A 12,433-nucleotide genomic window follows, 5' to 3' on the forward strand; every position below is an offset into this window, starting at 1 on the left:
GTGAATTCGTTTTTAGGACAATACTGTTGGGCTTTTCTATATATATATATATAATTACATATATACATCACTATATATTATGTAATTGTATCATTGAACAGAATGGGCTTGCAGTGACTAAACCCTGACCAAAGAATGCATTTGGCTCAGCACCTCTTGTGATCAGCCATTGTGATCTATAAATTCATGCTATGTTACTATATTGTGTGGCTCCAGCTGTGTTTATTCAGTAAGCATTAGCTTAAATATACCGTGGCTTAGTGAGGGAATTAACATTTTTAATTAGCTGTTCAATAAAAAGGGACTCCACTATAGTACTGTGTTTGTGTTGTTAGGATTGTTTTTAACACACGCGTACATCCACCCACCGTCAAATAATTGCTGAGGCTCAAATAACTCAAGTGGACCAAAAGCCCAACTTATTGAACAGCCCCTCAAGACCAGCACAGAGGGACTCACTTTGATCTTCTCTCTACATGCAAAAAAAAGTGTTGCAATAGCAATCTTTGTCATGACTTTTGTTTCCAATTGTAACCATTTTAGTCTCCTACCCAAAATAACTGCTGTGTACTGGTGGTACTCATTTACTCATTCACCTGTTTTCTTTGGAGAGTCATGAGGGGTCTTAAGTTATAGGAAAGCAGATTCCAGCTGAATGTTGGGAAAAAGTTTTTAACAGGAAGATCTAATTTCCCAAATCAACAGCAGAATTACCAATGTGATGGAATACACTCAATTTGAAATGCTTTAATTTGGATTTTAAAGCAGGATTGTAGATCAGGTTTGTTGACCAAAGTGTCCCTTACACCTCAGTGATTCTTTTATCCTATTAATTAGTCCTGTACTGTCAGTCAGACAAAAGCCACAGCTGTTCCTTGGAGAAGTAGGGATAAAATAAGCAAGGTGTGATATCAAACAATCTGGTTTCTCATCCACTCCCTGGCTAAAATCAAAGTGCTGATGGTGTCCTTTAAGGTTCTGGATGGTTAAAGATTTTAGCAGAATGTCTCTTATCACTAATCAGCTGTATAAATCTAATCTGGTGTTAGTTTATGATTCAGCATGTTATGAAAATAACTATACACCATCCGTCTCCATATGAAGTCTCCCAAAACATTTCTCCTGCTTATGTCTGTTTCTACATTAGCTATTCATTAAGTTTAGAAATATTAGTAACTCACTAAAAACTTGGGAAACACATATTCTACCAAGAATCTATACTAGGATTGCAAGCTAAGGTCCTTTCAGAAAAAATTAACAGTTGGAAGAGACCTTGGAGGTCTTCTAGTCCAACCTCCTGCTCAAGCAGGAAAACTTATACCATTTCAGACAAATGATTGTCTAATTTCTTCTTAAAATCTCCATTGTTGGAACATCACAACTTCTGGAGGCAAGCTGTTCCACTGATTAATTTTCTCACTGTCAGGAAATTTCTCCTTAGTTCCACATTGGTTCTCTCCTTGATTAGTTTCCATCAATTGCTTTTTGGTTCTGTCTTCGGACGCTTTGGAAAATAGTTTGATCCACTCTTCTTTGTGACAGCCCCTTAGATATTGGAACACTGCTATTGTCACTTCTAGTCCTTTTCATTAAACTATACCCAATTCCTGCAACCATTTGACATGTTTTAGCCTACAGCCCCCTAATCATCTTTGTTGTTCTTCTTTGCACTTTTTCTAAGTCTCAATATCTTTTATATATCATGGTGATCAAAACTGGGTACAATATTCCAAATTGGTCTTACCAAGGCATTGTGGTACTAACGCTTTATGTCAGGGGTGTCAAACTCAATTTCATTGAGGGCCGCATCAGCATTGCGGTTGCCCTCAAGGGGCCAGGTGGGTATGGCCAGGGTGGGCGTGGCCTACTGGGTGGGCGTGGCTAGAGTGCATATGGCCCACTGGGTGGGCATGGCCAGCTCTACATCGTTCACATCAAGGGTGCCTATGGGGGCCTGGGCAGGAGTGGGACAGATCTGAAGGTCTCTGGCAGAAGGAGGGTCTCTGGGCCAGGGCCAAGGCAGTGGGGGCCATTCCCTCCCTGTTTCCAGGATGGCTTCGTGGGCCACATGAAACCACTTCGCGGGCCGGATCCGGCCCCCGGGCCTTGTGTTTGACATGTCTGCTTTATGTGATCTTGATTTTATCCCTCTCTTGATGCAGCCTAGGACCGAGTTAGCTTTTTTGGCAGCTGCAACTCACCACTGGCTCATATTTAAGTGATTGTCACTAGGACTCCAAGATCCTTCTTATAGTTACTACTACAGTATTGAGCCAGATATCACCTATTTTATACCTGTGCCTTTGAACTTTACTTTTTCCATGATTGAAATTCATTTTGTTCGATAAGGCCAAATGTTCAAGTCTCTTGAGATCCTTCTGTATCTTAAACCTTCTTTCAAAATACTCTTCAGTATCTCCAAGTTAGAATATTTTGCTTTATTCTATAATTGTAAGTGAAATTCCTGTGTTCTTTAATTGTAACCTTTAGTTCCCTCTACTGTCCAATTTTTAAAATCTTATCTTACTATTTTTTTTCAAAAATTCAAAACAAAAACATTTTTCCAAGGGAAAGATCCTTTATAATTAATTCCAAAATCTTATTTTAAATTGATCTGTACTCTTACTCTATAACTTTTTAAAATCAAAGTTTTAATCACTCATTTTGCTGCTTGTTAAAAAAAATACTTTCTTAAACTTTTTTTTACTAAGAATTGAAGGAAGCACACATTTTGCTGTCGGACTTGTCAATCCAAAAGTTTCTAATAGCTGAAAAGGAGTTTAACCAGCAATTTCTGGAAATGGTAAAAAAGTATGTGAATTTTTTTTTTGTCCTTTCAGAGGTGCTAACCACAGTTTGAGCAAGATGGCCATTCTCTTGTCTCTCAGAGCTCCAAACCCACTGGAGACCACTGGCTTGCAGCGTCTTCATAAGGAGCAAATGTCTGGAGTATTTTTGGGCAGTCTCAAGTCCTCCTTTTATCCAGATTGGTTTCAAAGAGCTGATCTACTTGCTTTCCTTTCCACTATGGTCATCGGCTCCACTTTTCACAGAGCTGCCTTCAGTCTTCCAAAGTAATATTGTAAAAGTCACCATAATTCTCTCGGTTAAAACAATTTCACAGCAAATGATTTAGTGTAATTGAAGAAACCTTCTTCCAGTTATAAAATTTTATCAGAAGAAAGCTGATATTACCATCAATACCCACTATAAGTTACAAAGAACAGATAAGTAATGAAGAAGCCAAAGAGATTAACTGAACAGTGTGTGAATAAGTTATTTTATTCAGAAAGTTATTTTATTTATTTGGTATAGTAGTGCAATAGTTAAGATGCTGGATTGGCAGCAGAATATGCAGCTTCAAATCCAGCATCAGAAGCTAGTTGAATTAGTTTAGTTTACTTTTTCTCAATTCAACCTATCTCTCAGAGTTGTAAGGAAAAATGGAAGGTGGAAGCACTGTGTATATTGCTTTGAACTTCTAAAGGATAGGTGAGATATACATCTAACAAAATTATTAAAATAACAATGAAGAAATATTTTGTGGCAGAAATATAGTGGCAGCAGGGAAAAATATTTACTGTGTGCTTTTCTTATCATACAGTTTTCTTAAGAATTTCAGGCCCAAGATAGGAACACCTGCTATTTCCCCGAGGAGTTGAATATCTGCTATACAATATAAAAGCAGCTGTAACTGTCCGTCCAAGATAAATTAAGGTGTTCTAGTACTGGAATGATCATATAAACATCTGTAACAGCACAGAGGATCCTTAGATTAATCAGGAGAGACATCTGCATGACTGACAAATAGAAAAATCAGAGTTGTTGAAGCAATTATGAAAGGTCTGTGCTTACTTTTTTATTGTATATGTGTTTTTTAGTTTAACTTAGAAAACTATCCACACGTAGGGATCTGGTAATTGTAGACATCAGCTCCTATTTTTATTTTGGGTCAATTCAAGAGAATAACATTTTATGCAGGTTAGGCAGCTATTTGTTCTTCTTGTCAGAAAATTCAGCTTAAATGACTAAAAGAAAGTTGAAAGACATATTTTTAAACTAATTTATGATGCTGCAAGTAATTTTAAAATGATAAATGTAGAACTCTCCCCTCCTCAGTTCATTTTCCAAGGAATCCCATTGTATTACAGGATGTTCTTGTTTCAGATGGAAGAGTACCTGAATGTTTGGCTTTACAATCACACAAACATTTTTTTCACACAAACATTACTAAACCACACAACCACACAACCCCTACAGCAATTCAAAATCAAAATGTTATTTAAGGATGCTTCCTCATAATGTAATATTCTGCTCATATATATATCTAAGGTCAGCTAGAAGATTGTATTGTATTTTTATCATTTCTTGACACAGATATGTGATTTTTCGGGGGTTGCCAGCAACCATGGTAATGACACATAAGGATCTGGAACTGCCCAGGTTTTGTTGGCTACTTTTGTCTGCTATGTGTATACTGCCTCTATTCTAGTCACTTGTAACATCCCTCCATGGCTTTTTTGGCTTCAACCAAAGGACTGAACAAGTATCAGCCATCTGTTTATTCTTTTCACAATAGCTACCGATAAAATTAAACAATTAGATTCCTTTTCCTTGTTTTAAATAAAAGAGAATAACTATGAAAGAGCAATTTGAAAATGGAGGTGATGATTTAGAGAAAAATAATTCATTATTTCCTCAAACCATTTTTTAAATATAATTTATTAAGAGTTTTAAAAACAAGAGCAAAAATTAACACAATCTAAAATAGTAGGGGGGGAAAGGAAGAAATAAAAGTGAAAGCTAAAATGCAAAAAGAAAAAAAGAGAAGAACAGCAGAAAAGAAAGAAAAATGATATAAAGAAGTGACCAGAAACCCTAGTCTTTTTCCAATCAACTGATTGGAAAGCTTTTATGGACTTTTAAATGTACAACATTTAAAAAATGACCTTAGGATTCTTTGATGATTAGATAGAATAGATTATATAAAGAAAAGAGTCATGATGTAACTTTAGAGAAAGAGGTAAATATACAATTGTATTTACAATAGCTATAAAGAAGATTAAAAGCCATTTCAATCCTGGCTTTACTACTCACTGTGCTTTTCCTGCCACTTTTTTCCCCACCACTGGCTAATCTTGTAAAGATATCTTTTAAAAAAACTGACAGTGGTGGGCTGCTATTGTTGTTTGCCAAAGTCAACTAATTCTAGCTATGTTATTACCATAAAAGAAATAAAATCCAAAAAAAAGGACTCCATAACAGAATGTAACCATTGAAACATGTGGATGTGTCCTTAGAATCTTCAAAACTCTAAAAATTATTGACATATGGGGAGTGATCATATAAACTATATAATTAATTAAATTCCAATTTTATTTACTCAGTAACTTACTTTCCCAGTCTTTTAAAATTGGAACAACAGAATGATGCAGACAACAAATATAATTTTAAGGTGTTTTTCCCCCCAGTCTCACCTAGTTCTTTGTCATAGTGCCACCTACCTTTTGAAATACCAGAACCAGCATGCCTGAGTGACAGATGAGGAAGAGGAACACATATTTAATTTTAATTTAATTTAATTTAATTTTAATTCCATTTAGTATATCCCGCCCTTCTCCGAAGACTCAAGGCGACTTACAAGCTTAGCAGTAGCCTTCATTCTATGTATATGCCTGCTTATTAGGGCTTTCACACCCACCCCCAAGCGGCATTATTACAAAGTCAGCTTAATTGCCCCCAACAATCTGGGTCCTCATTTTACCTACCTCGGAAGGATGGAAGGCTGAGTCAACCTTGAGCCTGGTGGGATGCGAACCTGCACTAATTGCAGGCAGCTGGTGTTACTTAAGGAGGCATTAGCCCACTGCTCCACCAAGGCTCTTGATATGATAGACATACTACTGACTGAGAGGGGAGATGGAGAGAATGTGAGAAGGCAAGTGTGACAAAGCAACAGGAGACCAATGGGGAGAGAGAGCAGAGTGGAAAAGCATAAGAGCAAGAGAGAGTAAAAAAGACTGAATGGGTCTTTCAGGTAGACAAATGAGATGGGATGCAGAACTTGAGCCACAAGCTGAATGAGAGCTTCTTGGTAAAGCAGGAGGGGCAGAAGGGCCCTACTCATCTCCAAATCAAGTTTTGACAGAGTGCTAAATCTATACATCTCCTGTCTGTCAAAAGTGCACTAGCTCTACCCACATTAGCAAGAGTGATGGCTGCTTGTTTTTCCTATATGGCAGGTGGGAATGGGAATGCTGGTTGGGGAGGAAACAAGGGTAGGAAAAGAAGCACAGCCACCAGTTGTTAAGATGGAAGCATTTCATGTAGCTCCAAGGAGGACACCCTTGCTTTCTACCATTCTGGGATTCTGAGGGTATGGATGACCGCCTGCCTGCTTTGGAGAGAGAAAACCATTTAAAGACTAAAATAAATTACTACATAAAGGAAAAGAGAAGACAGAGAGAAAACACATAGTGGATGGAAAATAATATATCAGTAAATAAACAGATATATTTCAATTCTCATACAATTTAAAATTCATGTTTTATCATATCATTGATATATAAGTAATTGAATATATAAAACAAAACTCATGATATTCTCAAAAATAAATATAAATCACAAAATTCTAAACATTAATATTTATCATGATGTCATCACTATTTATCATTACCTACATAAAGGCACATCTTATAAAAGAAAAAATAAATACTGAAACATAAATACATTAAAATTTGCATAAAAATGAGAGAAAGGTAAGCAGATCTCATTCGGTGTGTCCACTATTTTAAAGTCTTTACTTATTCACATAGATACCCTGCAAATAAACTTGTCCAACAAGACCATTTTCCTTCAGGAACCTATGATAAGCTTCCATACGTAACAATTATTTGTTTTTATATTTGTTCTTATTTATGTATGTCAATATATATACTATTTATTTTATAGATGCTTGCTTAGAAACCTCTGAACATTTGGGAACAGCAATAGATATGTTTACTTTAAATCAGGGGAGTCAAACTCAATTTCATTGAGGGCCGCATCAGCATTGCAGTTGCCCTCAGGAGGCCGGGTGGGTATGGCCAGGGTGGGCGTGGCCTACTGGGTGGGCATGGCTAGAGTGTGTATGGCCTACTGGATGGGCTTGGCCAGCTCTACATCATTCGTATCAAGGGTGCCTATGGGGGCCTGGGCAGGAGTGGGACAGATCTGAGGGTCTCTGGCAGAAGGAGGGTCTCTGGGCCAGGGCCAAGGCAGTAGGGGCTGTTCCCTCACTGTTTCCAGGATGGCTTCGCAGGCCACATGAAACCACTTCGTGGGCCGGATCCGGGCCCCGGGCCTTGTGTTTGACATGTCTGCTTTAAATGTAGTTAATTTTATTGACTCCGTTTTTCAGTTACCTTTACAGCTTGTATCATTTTAATGCTGAAACAAAAGATGACCATTGCAGTAGTAGTATCATCCATGTAATGCCATTGTCTTGATTATTTCTGCATTAAGATGTTACCTCAGATTTTTTATCAGAAATGCTCATCCCTTGGACATATTCAACACAAATAGAAAGTTGTTGTAATTAATTCAACAAGAACAATTGCCAGTTGGAGTTAGGTTAAATCTTTAGGGTCAGTATATACCTCTTTGGCTAAACAGTTTATCATGCATATTTCTCCATCTCATTTTGCCTTCTGACTTTATATTTTCAGTCAGAATGACACATTTAGGAAGCTGCAATATTACCCTTTGACACATTTGGGAATTTTTATCATTTTCATTCCTTTAAGCTTTTACTACCTGAGATACGCTATTTTATATTATAATAAGGATGATTTAAAATGAGAATTTCAGGTCTACTGTCTGCATGCAATCAGATTTGATGCAATCTTTTCTTGAATTACTTCTCTGCAGACTGAAAGGAGAAGGAAGGTGAGGAATAGGAAGTAGTAAAAGAATTTCTTGCAATACCTACTATGAGAAGGCATCATTAAATTATTGAGGGCAGCATTAATCTAATCAGTTAAATATCAAATGATTTCAGAATTATGAAGGTAAATTAGTTTATTGTATAGATGACTCTACACATCACTTATAATCTTATGGAGGGAGGGAGGGAGGGAGGGAGGGAGGGAGGGAGGGAGGAAGGAAGGAAGGAAGGAAGGAAGGAAGGAAGGAAGGAAGGAAGGAGAAAGAATGGATGATTTCTTGGAAGTTTTGAAACTGTTAGAGTTTCAAAGCTGAAAGAGGTCCTAATGTCATGAATACATAATAAAGACTGAGATAATGAAAGGACTAAAATTCTCCTTGAAATCTATACCTGCTTGTGTGACTCACCTGCTGTGCCTTCTGCTGGTATATATAAAACAATCCCCATTCACCAAAAGTTCGGTGCTTCTTCTTCAGGAATACCACTCATTCTCAAACTTACTACATCCACATATATGCCCACATGGCACGTAAGATCATAGCATCTACATTACAGTGTTGCTGAATAAATTACCAAGATGTCATAAATGAAGCATTCTGTACACTAAAATATTTGATAAAATGTGAATATTCTATTATTGTAATCAATCTAGTATTCCTCCAATATGAAACAATTCTTCAAACTAACTCCACAATCAGACAGGAAATATTCTAGTTGAATGTCTGGCACCATTTTTATTGCCTAATTCTTAAAACAAGTAAAATATATCCTTAGGATTTTCATGGTATTTCCAAATTAGTAATTTGAGTCATTTGCAATGGCTACTCTTCTTTGCACATTTCTTTAAAAGTGTTTTTACCGTGGCAGAAGATGGGAACAAACTCTCTAAACTCATGGAGATTTTCACTCTTAATGTAAAAATGCACCATATTTTAATCTTGTGCAATGTGTATATGTTTTTGTGCATGGTGGGAACATGTCTGTCCTCACTGCCATAAAATTACTTCCCACCTCAACACTAAAGAATGCTTTATAGGTAAGTATTAAGTTGTCCTCTTCTATGGTATATTAATAATAATGGACAGCAACACATAGGATTATTTATTTGAAACTGGAGTAGCTTGTGTACATAATAGATGGTAGCCTTACTTGTCAAGAAAAAAAACCTAAAGCTAGCCTTCCAGCATAGATTAATACATGATATAGGAACATTAAATAAATAAATCTAATACATTTAATATTTAGAAGAACTGGGACAGATGAAGTAGACTGCCGTGACAAAAAAAGTTAAATTGACTTTAGTTTAAAGGGGATCAAAGAGGGGGAAAAAGCTAGCACAATTCAACAGCTAAAAACAATCCCAACAAGTCTCTTAGAGCCAGAAGAGGCATTTTAAAACCTCATGAATATTTAGCTTGTCCTCACATAAAATATATGACTTTGGATAAGGATCAAGTAAAGGAGGAGCATGATTTTTTTCTGATTTATGGACCCAGTGACGGATTATTCATAGCAGAGCAGCTGTGTGGAAAGATTCATCCACTGCAAAATGTGATTGTACATCAGGCAGTCTGAGAGAATGGAGCTATGACTAATGGCTACTTTACATATAAATGAGAAGGTTTGTCCTAGGTACACAGAGAGAGAGGGAGGGAGGGAGAGGGAGGGAGATACCTTACTGAAGAGGCCTAGTGGCCTCTTTGATCTGTGTAGTAACTGGGACTACAGAAAAAAAATTACCTAGCTAGTTTTATCCCAGTCCAAAACATGTGCTTGTAAACTAACTGGAAAGTCAATCACTCTTTTGCTGTTCAACCATGAATTCATGATCTTTCTACAGATTAAGTAAAATGGGGTAAAGAACTGGCAAATCTCTTTATCTATTTTTCATTAGAGCAGCCTTGGAGAGGAGCCAAGCCACATGAAATCTCACCCTCAAATTTAGTGGTCCATTCAAATACTAGCTTCAAAAAAATTGTTTGGTGTCTGGTAGAAACAGAAATGTGATGGGGTTTAACATTTTTCAGGTCCAAAGTATAAATATGGTTATATTTTGCTTCACAGGCTGAAACTCTATACTTACTAATTTGATAATAAGTACTTATGCACAATAGATTTATATCTGAGCAAAGATCATTATTATCATTTTAACGCATAAGTTGGAATGAATCCAAATCTGATATTTATATTAATTAGCTTTTTAAAGAAGTCTTAGTTAAATGTCAAGACTGTACTAGATTTAATAAATTTCCTGACTTAAAAGCAGAGATTTTTAATATTGCTGGGAACTGATAACAAAGTAAAGATACTATCCACTTGTTTGTTGTTTGTGAGCTTTCTAAGTGCATCTAGCTACCATTATATGATTCAAATTCTGGGACAGACAAGCCCTTGGTATGATCCAGCAAAATTCTTGCTATGTCTTGGTTGGCCTTTTCTATGTTATAGCTTCCACTTGAAACGGTATGTTGGACAAGATTCTTTCCATTAAACTAAAGTAGAATGGAACTGCCTTCAAGAAGCTTCAACAAGCACTAGAAGTAAGCAAGAAAAAAACTGGTTAAGAGCCAGTAACATTGTGAGAAACATTTCCTTTGATCAGAAATGTTGATTGGCAAGAAGGTAAACAGTGATCAGTAAGATCATGTTAATATTGATGACCACCTGATTTATAGTGGAAAGTTCCTTATTCTTGTGCAGCCACAGAAGGCCATCTATCATACCCGTCTCAATCAGGCCTCCAGACATAGAGAAGGGCTTCTCCATTAGATTACTGGGCATTGGTAGGCTATATGGAAGGAAGCAGTCCTTACCTAAGATATCCTGGGCATTAAAAGTTAGTGAATCTAAGTTAAAATGTTCTTGTTGTATTATAAATGTAATTAATACAGTAGTACTCATTTGCAACAAAGAGATGAAAAGTTTTCAGAGATGAAAAATTCACCCCAATGACTAATTTGTTCTTCAAGTTCTTTGGGGGATAGGATTCTATAGAATAAAGTTTAAAGACTGATAATAGAATTCAAAGGGTTTAAGGAATTGATAGGTTATTTATGAACATTCTGGTTTTTTTATAAATGGCTTATAGAATGTCCTGATTAAAGCAGTATAAAGAAGGGTTACTGAAAAAGTCCAGTGTTCATCAGTTCAGAAAAGAACCCAAAAGTCTAGGAAAAGTTGAAAGACAAGATGGCCTCATTGAAACCAGAAACCGTGAAAGTAAGTTGGGAAATGACAACTTGAGTTATTTATCCAGTTAATGTCTGCTAAATGTGACAATAGTAAATAGCTGGCTTCAAGAAGTAGAAAATGTTAGAAGAGGCTCTGAAAAATTATAACACTTTTGATAACTTAATTTGCTTGTTTATATTCTGGTCACCAAACCTCTAACCAGAAGAACTTCAGCAGTTATCCCAAGCAGAACTGACAATAAACATGAACTATCAATAAGCTAAGGCTTCATTGTTGGTAATGGCTGAGACATTTAAGATTAATCTTCCAATAAGAGATCATTATGTCTTTATGTAAATTTTCATGTCTTTCAAGTCATGACCATGTTTATCTTCTGAATAATTCTAGAATACCTAGGGGTGGGAAATCATAATTGGTATATAAGTTGCATTTAGGGATTTTAATTGATAAAATGCATTGATAAAAATAATCTTATAAAAATTAATGTATACATTGCAAATAAACAATGATTTAATTAAAATATTTTGTTTTATGTTTTAAATAATTATTTGTATCAATTACACATTGAAAGCCTAGTACCATAATATTGGTGCTATTCTAAGGTAAATATTTTATTAGAGTTTTATGATGAAAGGTAATTGAAATGAATTAATAAAACAGAGGAAAGATTTGTAGCCAGGTTTTTCATTATTTGGTGATAGTTTCATAGAGAATTTAAGAAACACTAATAATTTTTCCATGTTTCATTGTAAAGTTTATATAAGTACACTTAGTTTTCACATTTCATGATATAACAATGGTCTAATAAGTTCAACATTAATCACCAACACATTAGATTATATGCCTAAAGAAATTAATAATCACTTTTAGGGCAGAATTATTAATGTTATATTATGAAATAATTGCTGTTTCCAAAGATTCTTTAAAGAAAACCCATGTAAATAGATTGAAATAATCCACTTTATATGTAATTGAAGCATATAGCACATCCTCGAATTGTTTTATCTAAATAGACATCTGGAACACCAGCTTATGTTCAACAAAAGATCTTCAAATCACAACACCATCTTGAAATTCAACAAAACTGAATTTCTGTTTATTTCCTGATCAGAATCATGGCTGTTTTATTTGGATGAAATATCAGATAATCAAACAGCCTGGGGAAGAAAGTAGAGTTCTTGAATTACCATACAAGCCTTAAAAAAACTGGAAATATTAGAGATATCTTTCAAGGCCATCAGGTAGTTTAGGTTGGTACCATGATCAATGGTACTGCTGTATGTTCCAGATGAACCAACAAGGATATAACCTCAACCC

Source organism: Vipera ursinii (assembly GCF_947247035.1).
Source record: "Vipera ursinii genome assembly, chromosome: 5".
NCBI lineage: Eukaryota > Metazoa > Chordata > Lepidosauria > Squamata > Viperidae > Vipera > Vipera ursinii.